Source organism: Ursus arctos, unplaced genomic scaffold, assembly GCF_023065955.2.
Source record: "Ursus arctos isolate Adak ecotype North America unplaced genomic scaffold, UrsArc2.0 scaffold_12, whole genome shotgun sequence".
Taxonomy (NCBI): Eukaryota; Metazoa; Chordata; class Mammalia; order Carnivora; family Ursidae; genus Ursus; species Ursus arctos.
This window is the reverse complement of record NW_026622786.1, coordinates 59302488-59314898: the sequence shown is the minus strand read 5'-3', so window position 1 is coordinate 59314898 and position 12411 is coordinate 59302488. Positions and strand designations below refer to the sequence as shown.

General features: G+C 38.2%; 1 protein-coding gene across 2 annotated transcripts in view; it reads right to left on the bottom strand.

Annotated features, from left to right (window-relative positions):
* Nucleotides 1–12411, bottom strand: part of DAB1 (DAB adaptor protein 1) — a 1098018-nt gene that overhangs the window by 580667 nt on the left and 504940 nt on the right. The gene's annotated exons all lie outside the window — the stretch shown is intronic.

Genomic DNA, 12411 nt, shown 5'->3' with positions numbered 1-12411 from the left:
CCTCGGTCATAAACACATTCTCCTACAGTTCCTTCTAAAGTTTTTAAAGTCATGCCTCTTGCATTTGATTCACTTGGAATTGATATTCTTTAAATGATGTCAGGTTAGGATTCTGTACATTTTCTGTATATCTATGCATCACCCTTGTACCATTTCTATCTCAGTCTATCATGTACAAAGTTTTCAGGCAGTACAGGGTATTTGGGGCTGTAGATCTTATTCCATTAGTCTAGTTTTCTCTTCCTGTGCAAATACCTCTACTACCTTAATTAGTATAATTTTATCTTAAGTTTTCACAGTTGACAGGGCCTACGCAACTGTCCATCTGCATATATATATATATATATATATATATATATTACATACACACACATACACACACACACATATATATATATCCATTCATTATTATTCATAAATATTTGCTGAGACCCTAATTGTGCAAAATACTGCTTTGATCATTGGAGATTTAATAACAAACTAAACAGATATCCCTGCCCTCATGAGCTCACATTCTAGGGAATGGAGACAGACACTAAACAAGGCACTAAAGTACGCCAGGTGCTAAGTGCTGTGAAGAAACATAAAGTAGGGAAAGACTATCCAGCATGTGTTAACACCTGATGTAATACATAACCTGAAAAATCTAAAGGAACAATAACAACAAAACCCCCCACTTTTTAAAATATGTATCAGACATCTAGTATTTGCAGAAAAAGTAAAAAAATACTCATGCTTAGATCTATCAATAGTTTATAACTTTTGGTGCCCGGAGGGATGCTGTATAAAATTTCAACCTGTTCTTGCCAGGCTGTGACTGCATAGGAAAGTCTATTTTAGTCACCTAGAAGGAGATGTATGGGCACACATGCATTCTGTCTGGTCCTTGACCAGTGACACAGGTTTTGGACCAGAATGAGACTACAGTTTGTCAGCTGGATAGTATAGAAGCTTGGAAAAGTTTCTGCTTTTGGAGACCTGGGAATAAGCCCAGAGCTCCCAAACACAGCTCCCAGAAAAACACCACTGTTTTATAAGCTGTCCGTAGGTGTTATACAGAATATGCACTATCTTTGCTAACTTCCTCAATTCCTGCAGTGAAAGAGCCAATAGATAGTTGCTTTTTCAAGGCTTCTTTGTTTGTTTTTGCCAGTTTTTCCATCTTTGGTACTTAACACCACTACTTTGTATGAAACTTAATATGTTTTCTGATTGACACAATTGACCCTGTGTGACTCTGGACAAATTATTTCACCTTTCTGAATTTCACTCTCCTCACTTTAAAATGGGAGGAGAATACCAAATTGTAGGCTTGTTGTGACCATTAAGTACTATATTGAAAGACCTTAGTAGAGTGGCCGCTATGTGGTAGTCATGGGATAAATGGCAGGCCTTATCATTAGAATTATTGCACAAATAATTCTAGGTATTTGCCAAAGATCTCTAAGATGTGCCCATGTCCTGGCATCTGTGTGGGTCTAGAACCCCAGGCTCTCTGAGCATAGAGAAGGTAAATACATAAATTAGGATCACAAGTCCCAGTTCTGGCCCCAGCACTTTATCAGCACCAGCACATGAGAACTACTTGTGTCCCAATGAGAGCTGCCATATGTAAACAGCATCAAGTTAGGGTTCTCTCATCTGCACACTCCCCCAAAACTCTACAGCCAGTTGGATCGAGGTAGCAGAGATAGGGTATACGCTAATTATAGCTAGGATGAACACGTTGGGGTTGCTAATTTGCATACAGCCAATCATAACAAAGGTAACACCCGTAGGGGAGCCAATCACAATAAAGGAGTCCTCACTGCAGTGTGAGAGGATCCTGCGCTTGCATAGCTTGCACTACAGGGTCCCACTGACCCTCCTCTCTCCCTATGTTTCAGCCAATCTCTGGCTTGAGGTCTCGAAATTGTTCTGACAAGAACCCTCATACTAGATACAATCCACAGTGTCAATGGAGTGGCAGCATCCATACCCACAAGGCAACTAGTGGGCCAGGAGAGGTACCACCTGGAGGTTTAGGGTACTGTGACCTTTCACCTCTACTCCAGATGAGTATGTTTCTGTGTGTGCATGTGGTGTATTTAAGCATTAATAAGAAGGAAGGTTTAGTCAAGAGAGGTTAAATACTTTCATGTTGGACGCTTCTTTGCTATATTGAGTAATTCTATAATAAATATACATAATTGAAGACGATGATCTCTGGTTGGGTTCTGCTTTTTCCATCAAAGACAGCAGATGAATATAGTTCATAGGTCTTTGACCCTCAGCGGCTCTGATTGATTCACTTATTCGTTTATCCATCCATTCATTCATTCTTTCATGCAACAAGTGTTTACTGAACTGTGTTATATTCCATACACGGCTCTAGGCCCTGGTGATATAATGGTGCTCGCAGTCAAATGGGGACAGGCAAGAAAATAATGTCGAGAGACTATGATTACTTCTCAGATGAGAAACTACTGGCTGTTGAGAGAGCACAGATGGGGGCTGTTTGAGAAGGGAGTCCATACACTTCACATTAAAGCCAGTTAAAAAACCAAACCAAACCAAAACACCCCTCCCCAAAACCTTTGGTACTATATTGTCCTATTTGTTCCAATGACTCTGGGTCTTCTGGCACCCCTCCCACCCTTGCTCCTGCATCTTGCAATGTTCCTGTGGCTCTTGTCTATATCAATCTTCCTGTCCTGCTCCTTGCTTTACTCTTGGTCTTGATGGACTCCGGGCCTTCTCAACTGTGACTTTCAACACTTCTGTACACATTGCTTTCTTTCATTCTCTGGAAATTCACATTCTGGGCAGTTCACGTAATGCCCTGGCTCAGTTCTCCAGGAGGTTCAGTTCTCCGGGAGGCCCACACTCACCCTTTTTTAGCCTACTGAAGCAGCCCGTGTCTTGAACAAGTTCTGGGGAGGCTCCTGGATGAAAGTTTCTTTGCACTATGACCTGACACCTCCACATAACCTGGAGACACTGGTCCCCAGCCCAGGGCTGACTGCCATGTGTGTCTGAAGGCTACAATGAAGGGCAGCAGGGGAGAAAGTAGATGTGCTGACACCGCAGTGGGACAAGCTTGCTCCAGTGCTATAAAACACCCTTGGCGGAATGCACCACTAAATTGTCCCACTAATTATTTGATTATTTCATTTGAGAGATCAAATACATAAATAAATTTAATAAACCCTGCAAAATAAGTGCATCACTGGAAATAAAAGTATTTCTCAGGTCATTGCCTTAAACACAGACATTACATGCTAGAGTGATGTTAACACAAGACAGGCAAATCACGCTGCCTTGTGGGCTGGGACACACCAGTGGCAGCTGGAAGTTGAGGGAGAGGTGGGTGGTGAGCCTTGCGGTCGGTCGGAAAACTTGGATGGTGTTCTCCAGTCTGGCACTGCCTACAGTGTGACCTTGACCAAGTCCATTTACCCCCTACCTCCACTAATGAGCTCATTTACTCCTGAGTAAAATAAGGGGGTTGGATGGACAGTTTCTGAGGTTTATTCCAGCTATGACATTTTATGATTATGGGAATCCAATGAAAACCAGACCTGTGTTATTATGAACATAGTCAATCAAGAATGCATAATGAAAATGAAATAAGAACCCATTTTAATATGAGAACTTGGAGGGAACTTAGATAACATTTAAACTAACATTCACCTTATGAATAAAGGGAGAAGAGTACAGAGCTTGCATTCACTGAGGGCCTATTATAGAATCCCCCCCCCCAAAAAAAAACTAAGCTAAAGATATTCACACGTCAACCGCAAAAAACTTAAGCTCAGAGAATAAAATGTGGCCAAATCCACACAGAAAAGACCACAATGAGGTCTCCTACTCCCTAGACAAAAACTTTTTAACCAAACTGTATTTGACTCCTCAGTCTCTTATTGGGACCCCAGGCCAGGCTGCTCACTGCCTAGCAGCTCACTGGACTCTTAAGACACACCATGGGTGATGGGCCTTGTGTGGTCATTTTTGACCATTATATTGACATTCCACATTCTGTTTTTCCTCTGCCAATATTGTAACATCACTCTACTATTTAGACTACCATGTTTGATAGTGAATTCAACTCTACTAAGTATTTGAAGAAAATATCATTAAATCTTTAAATAGACTCTCAGAAGAAAGATTTGTCCAAAGTCCCATGCTAGTAAGAGGTTGAGATGGAATGCAAAGGATGTCTGACCTCAGATCATCAATTTTTTCTACTAAACATCAGTAACCTGAACATTTATGACTCCTTTATTTTCTGATCTTCCTATACTGTACGATACCCTACTTTGTTACTTACATATTTTAAATTATCTATGGTAATGAGAGTTGAATATCTTTCCCTCCCAATACTTTCTACCATATGCTTTTTAAAAACCACAACCCATTACTCATTGTTGGAATAAAAGGCATATTAAGACGTATCTCAGAATATATAAACAACCGCTGCTGGGGTTAATCTATATTATTTTAGAGTATGCATGTGATTAATCCTCATTAATATGAAATTCTCCTTTGTTGGGGAGCTATGTACAATTTTAAATGGCTAATTAAAATAAACAAGAACTGAGAGAGAGCAAAGGCTGAAGCCAGAACTTGTGTGCAATTCTCAAAGGTCAATTTTTAATATAAATGTAAATGCAAGTGTAAGTTGATAGGATGGGGGGTGGCGAGAAGTAAAATCCGTGAAGTCTTAGAGTCCACAAAGAGGCAACACAGAGTAGTGAAAACTGTATTCCTCCCGAGTGAAAGACTTATGTCTGCAACTTCTGTATGAATTAGAAGAAGCCCCTCAACCATTCTGAAGCTCTGTTCCCTCTTCCAAAAAATGAGGCTGTTCTGGGATTAAATGAAAGAATTGATGTCAGCAAGGGCTTGGTACATGTAAGTATTTGGTAGATCTATTATTAGGCCCCTGAGCCACTGCCTCCACATCTTTAGCTGATCGGAAAAAATGTGGTTTTGTGAAAGCAAAGACAAGTTGATAGAGACAAAGCAAAACGGTGAGTTTTGTAAAAGTAAATTTTCACTAGTATCTATAGGAACAGAGCCATACATAATGTATCCAACTAGCTCTAAGACTTATAAATTGTGAGCTAGCTGCTCTGGAAATTTGGGATCTTGGCACATTGTAGATGTATTTATCTTTTTTTTTTTTAAAGATTTTATTTATTTATTCGACAGAGATAGAGCCAGCCAGCGAGAGAGGGAACACAGCAGGGGGAGTGGGAGAGGAAGAAGCAGGCTCCTAGCGGAGGAGCCTGATGTGGGGCTCGATCCCAGAACACCAGGATCACGCCCTGAGCCGACGGCAGACGCCCAACTGCGGTGCCACCCAGGCGCCCCAGATGTATTTATCTTTCTAACCCAATATATGCATAGTTAGGTAAATTGCTCCTTTTAAATTATTTCAAGTACTATACAAACATTTACAACTTTAAGCCAAAATAAATCCTATGCCATAAACTTAAGACACAGGTTTGAAGAGCAGTTTGGCAATAGGTAACAAAGCCTTAAAATTTGGTTAAGCCTATGACCCACTTTTAGAAACTCATCCTAAATAAATAGTCATGGATATGTCTAAAGATTTGGCCATAAAGATGTCCCCATATCTTTGTAACAATATCAGAAATAAAGAGATTCGACAACAGTGATCTGAATAAATTTTGATCTATTCATGTTATGAAGCCATTTGATCTATTCATGTTATGAAGCCATTAAAAAAGCCATTATTAAGAAATAAATTCTTAACATTTAATGTGAAAAAAATAAGACCGTAGAATGTACAATATGAGACTATTTTTGTAAAAAGCACTTAAGTGTATAAGAAAAAGACAAAAGAAAATGCCCCAAATGTTATGAATGGTTATTGTAAGTGTGCGGGGAAATTTTATTTTCTTCTTTTGCTTATTTGTATTTCTTAAAATGTCTACCATAAATATTTATTTTTATTTATTTTAGAGTGAGCCAAGCAGAGGGAGGGGCAGAAGGAGAGGGAGAGGGAGAATCTCAGGCAGACTCTGTGCTGAGCACGGAGGAGCCCAATGCAGGGCTGGATCTCAGGACCCTGAGATCATGACCTGAGCCAAAATCAAGAGTCGGCTGCTTAACCAAGTGAGCCACCCAGGCACTCCATTTATTTTTATTTTAGAAGGTACTGATCCTCTCGAATGTATATTAACATCATACCGTTGTGTGAAAACACAAGACTCTGGTAAACCGAATTTGTACAGAAATTTTTGATAAATGCAATATGTTTAGTCTATAAAAGTTAAACAAATTGATAAGAAGAATATTTTGCTCTAATAAGAAAAGGATATGACTAAAATGATTAATACAATGAATAAACAGGTATATGGAAACATTCAAGTTTAGAAGCAATCAATCACATGCAAATTAACAAAATTTGGTGGCTTTTAAAACCTATTGCATTAGTGTGGTTTATACCAAAAGACACAGAAAGACAACTATTTAATAATTAGTGCTAGTAGGGAGATAGATGTTTGCATACATTATAGGTAGAAGTTTAAAATGGTACAATATAATGTTATTTTTTGACTGACTAAATGATCCTACTTTTGGGAATTGGGGAGTGATTCTACTTTGGGGAATGATTTAGAAATCACTCTAAACACAGAATCTATATTATGAACAAAAATGTTCACTGTAGCATTATTTGTGACAGGATAATTGGGAAAATGCCTATCAGTGGGAGAGATAGCAACACTTTCATTACTAAATAGTCTATAGCTATTAAAGCACTGTTTAAGATGCTACATAGTAAAATGCAAATGGTGTGTTAAGTGAAAAAGCATGATTCACAACAAACGTGTGTGCACACTCACACACACACACACACTCACTCACTCACTCACTCACATACACAAAGAGACGGCAAGAAAGAATACCAAGAATTTTTAAAGGTACTACTTTGGGTTACAGAATTAAATTTTTCCTTTTTTTTCCTTCTTTGTGCCTGTGTGTGTGTGTGTGTGTGTGTTTCAAACGTCCTTCGAGGAGTATGGGTTAGTTTTATAATGTGAAAAAAAACCCTGTACGAAATAAAAATAGAAAAGTTTTTGATCTTCTTGTGCCCTTAGGAAAGTCTAGAGGAGCTAGGCTTCAATGAAGTAATAGCCAGAGGAATATTTGCCCATTTAACTAAGTTAAGAAAGTTGCTAGAGGAAAAACAAAGCAATAGAAGTTAAAGGTAGTTTGCAATCAATTTAAAGTCTGGTAGGTATCTTAAATCAATTTTATGAGGAGCATATTCAGCTGCAGAAAACCATGCAAGGAAATAGGAAGATAAATTATATTTCTTTATCTTTTAAATGTGTGCTAAGAGAAAAAAAGGAGGAGGGTGACCATAATGAACAGAAAGTCATTAGAATAGAATAGCAAAGCAGGCAGGCATAATGCAGTTCATTGTTGTTCTCCTTCAACTAACTTCGATTTGTAGAACAAACCGGTGCCATGTGTACAGGAACAACAAAGTCGCAACTGGTCACTGAGCTTCCTAAGAAACAGGACTTGGCTTGGATGCTTGTGTGCTGGACAACAGAAGCTGGGAGAGATACGCAGGCTGGTCAGTGCGACTTAGAAAATCTTGGTGCAACCGGTACATATGCATTCTACTCCCACTTGTCACTAATTCATTGCCAACCTCCTTGAGACTCAGTTTCCTTATTTACACAGTAAGTGTTCATTTGTTCATTAAATATGTACCAAGTGCCTAACATCATGCAGGGCAATGGGACAAACTGGTGAGAAAGACAGACCACGATCTGTTCTCCGTCTTACATCGACTGCGGAGCAGTGTAGTGTGAAGTGTGGCTTCTGGAATAAGGCTCCCGGGGTTATGATCTAGAGTCCCTACTTCTGGAATAAGGCTCCCGGGGTTATGATCCCAGTTCTAGAGTCCCTACTTCAAACACTTGTACCACCACATCTCTCTGAATCCAGCGTTTGCCATGCCTCCTGCTACGACCTTATTCTGAACTATCACCATCTTTCAGCTTGATTACCATAGTACGGTCACCGGCTTCCTGCAACTTATCATCCCCCTTCAGTCTGGTCTCAACAAAGCAGCTAGGCTAATTCTTAAGTAAGTAAATAATTAAATAAAATGAAGGAAAAAAAAGATGATTGAGAGCAAGAGAGAGATCAAGTCATTGTTTCCCATTTTACTCAATATAAAAGTTAAAGTCCTAATCATGGCCACCAAACCCCAACCTTGATCCAGCTTCTGGCTACCTCTGTGACTGCATCCTCGGCTACGTGTCCTCCTGTTTGATATGTTCTGCCTACACGAGTTCCCTTCTAACATTCTAGGCACTCTTTCTGCTGTGAGGATTTTGCACTGCCTTTCTCTCTGACTGAAAAGTACTTCTTCCAGATATTGCCTGGCTTGCTCCCTCACTGCCTTCATATCTGTGCTGAAATGATCTTCCATTATTGGATGACCTTTCCTGATTCATCTACATCAGATTTCAGCCCTCACCTCATCCCCAGGGTTACTGCTTTGTACAACTCCAGGGAGTGGCATTCACATCACGGATGATGTGAACTGTGCCCCTTGGAACTGGGCAGTGTACAGCCTGACAAGCTATACCCAATGGCTCTGTCCACCCCATTTCTCCACCTGCTTTATTCTCCTTCATAGTACTTAATACCACCTGAAATCATTTATTAATTATTGTCTCTCTCGTCCTACTGTCATGAAAGCTTCGTCTGTTTTGTTTACTACTTTGTCTCTAGAGATTGGAACAGCACCTGTCTTGTAATAGATACTTAGTAAATATTTACTGAGTGGATGCCTGAAAGACCTCTGGCAAGTTACTTAGCCTCTAGGCTTGCACCATCCAACATGGTAGCCACTAATGAGATGAGATTATTGAGCACTTGAAATATGCCTAGTGTGACTGAGGAATTGAACTTTGAAATTTTATTTTTTTCAAAGATTTTATTTATTTATTTGAGAAACAACAAAAGCAAGAGGGATCACAGGGGGAGAGGGAGAAGCAGACTCGCTGTTGAGAGGAGAGCCCAATGAGGGGCTCGATCCTAGGACCCTGAGATCATGACCTGAGCCAAAGGCAGATGCTTAACCAACTGAGCCACCCAGGTGCCCCTGAAATTTTTTAAATTAAAATTTAAAAATGGAAGCAGTGTAAAGTAATTTGCCATTAAACTCAAGTTTACTGTTTTTATAGGACATTTCACTTTAACCATTGCAATGCATGAGATATTAAATTCTTTTTACTTTTTTTAATGTGGATACTAGAAAGTTTAAAATTACATGTGGCTTGCATTGTACTTCTATTAAACTTTTAATTTTATTTAGTTTCTTCATCTGTAAAAGGATGATAATGACTCCTATCTCACAGGGGTATTGTAAAGTTTAGATGAGGGAAAGTTGCAGGAGACATGTGGCCAAAACATTCCCAAAGCAAAGGAGAGAGCCACAACTCAGACTTGAGTCTTTCTTACCCCAAAGCCTGTGCTCTGAACCATCAGATGATATTACTTATTAACAAACCTTTATCAAGCAAAATGGCATTTAAGACTTAAGAGGGGAATCTCTAGATCCTAGAAAGAGTCCATTTAACCAAAAATAAGCAACTTCAAAATTGGATTTGATCCAGTGCTTCTCAAACTTCATGTGTAAAGATCCTTGGAGAGTGTTTTGGCCTTATTATTTGGTGTGGGAGAACTCTATATGATAATTTACAATTTTCCTCTTATATTTTAATTCTAAACATTGACATATGCATATTATAAATCATATGGATGAATATTTTGCAAATGGACAAAGCTATGGGATTTCTATGCTAGCTTTTGTGACTATTGTAATAATTATCCAGAGGGAGGACAGGGCTGAACCTTTAATTCAGTGTTTCTCAAGGTAGGGACCAAGGACCACAGGAGGCACCTTAAAGGTCCGCATGATTTTATTTTATATTTGTGATTTTAAAGGATTCAATGCATAAGACGTAACCAATCCAACACTATCTCAGTAGAATTAGTGCTAAGAAAAGGAGATCAGAAGAGAGAAAACGAGGCATTTTTGACTGGTAGAATCCAATTCAATTTTACTCAAATGCTTTGGATTATTCCAGAAAATACACATTACATTCTGTAAACTGATATGCGCCTAGGTATTATTATGATTTTCCTTTACACTATTCATATATATATGCATACATATGTATGTATTTACATATGAATATATATTCAAGTGGTCATAAACATATTTTATATGATTATTTGCCACAAAATTTGGAAAATATTCCATACAAGAATTTTGGGCATCATCAGATCATCTGGACCCCCCTCATGAAAAGTGTTCTTAACTCCCTGCTGCACCTGGAGGGACCATTCTAATTGGCCTCACAATATACCCAAGGGTTAAATTAATTTATGTGAACCTCACAGCTGGACAGCTACCCAGCACTATATACCAGCAGCTGTTTGACACAATAAACCAAGAATCAGATTTTCTTGCAGCAAAAATAAATTTTTAACAACATCTCCCATTTCCACAGAGGCAGAATACAAGATATGATTTCTGTATGAGATGATTGTGATAGAAGCCTCCTCGGAGGAAGGGTGTCATTTTCTAAGTCAAGTCCCTGTCCTGCCACATTATTTAAGCACAACATGACATGGAAATACATTTAATAGGATTTGGCTACAGGCAAAAAGTCTGAAAAAAAGTACAGGGATTCTAAGAATTTGCTGCTGAGTTATGCATGGAATTCAGAATTTACTAGAATTGAAATCCCTAAGACAATCTCTGGCTCATAACAAAACAAAACAAAACTCTCAAATGTAGTTATACTAGTACACCCATTATAATAATAGTCATCATATTCCCAGAACCAAGGAGAAGATCAAAAATGCATCTTTATATTTATTTCACAATTCAACTCCATTGAAATTATTTTTCTTCAGCACATGCTAAATAACTGGCACTTCAACAGAACCTTTACAATTACCTATTTATTAGTAACAACAGACAGCTATAGCACTTGCTCAGGTGCATGACATATCCATAATTTTGCAACAATATTGCAAGGTAGGTATGATGCTCTCATCATCTTTGATTCAAGTGTTTGGAATATAATGTGGTAATGAGTCATCTTGCACCACTCATAGAAGGGAAGCCTGTTTAAGGATGGAAAAACAACACAGAATAAGCCTGGATCCCTGCAACCCCTTATGGAGCAGAACTACCATCTCAGCTCTGGCCAACTACCCCAAGACTATTATGTGAGGTAGAGAAATATACTCTACTTTAAGTCACTGTTGTTTGATCTCTTTTACATATGTATAGGTATAGATAATCACCGGCAGTCCAGCTAATGTAAATCCCACACAAAATTGCAAGCTAGGTCACTTAGAAAAGAGGGAAATTCTTATTTTCAGGCCAAGAAAATAGATACTGTTAGAACCACTGGGTAACTTCTGGGAAGATAAAGAAAAAGTGGAACAGCATAAAACTCCCATTGTTTAATTATAATAAGATCTAAGAGAAAATATAAAATATATCTAAGAAGGCAAAGAATACAGGAGAACAGAGCTAGTCATTGAATCCTGAACCTGGTACATAACGCAAAAGGAAGGCTGAACAAGACAGAATGTTTTCAGGGAAAAAAGACAATTACAGACACATGTTAGGCACCAAGAACATATTTATAAAATTTTGTCTATTAAATTTTAGCCTTTTGTTAAAAAATATATTATGTATTTAATATCAATCGTTTAGGCCAATGATCAGCAAAATTTTTCTTAAAGGGCTAAATAATATTTTATGCTTTGTGGCCAAGGGGCAAAATCAAGTATATTACATAGTTACTCATATAACCATGTAAAACTATAAAAACTATGACACAAACAAGTGGAAAAACATTTCATGCTCATGAATTGGAAGAACAAATACTATTAAAATGTCCATACTACCAAAAGTGATCTATAGATTTAATGCAGTCCCTAACAAAATACCAAGTATTTTTTAAAGAACTAGAACAAACAATCCTAAAATTTGTATGGAACTACAAAGGACCCTGAGTAGCTAAAACAATCTTGAAAAAGAAAAACTAAATGGGAGGTATCACAATTTCAGATTTCAACTTATACTACAAAGCTGTAGTAATCAAAACAGTATGGTACTGGCATAAAAATGGATGCATAGATCAGCGGAACAGGATAGAAAGCCCAGAAACAAACCCACAATTACATAGTCAATTAATCTTTGACAGAAGAAGCAAGAATATGCAATGAGAAAAAGACAGTCTCTTCAACACATGCAAAAGAATGAAACTGCACCACTTTCTTATATGATACAGAAAAATAAACTAAAATGGATTATAGACTTAAATATGAGACCTGAAAACATATAGG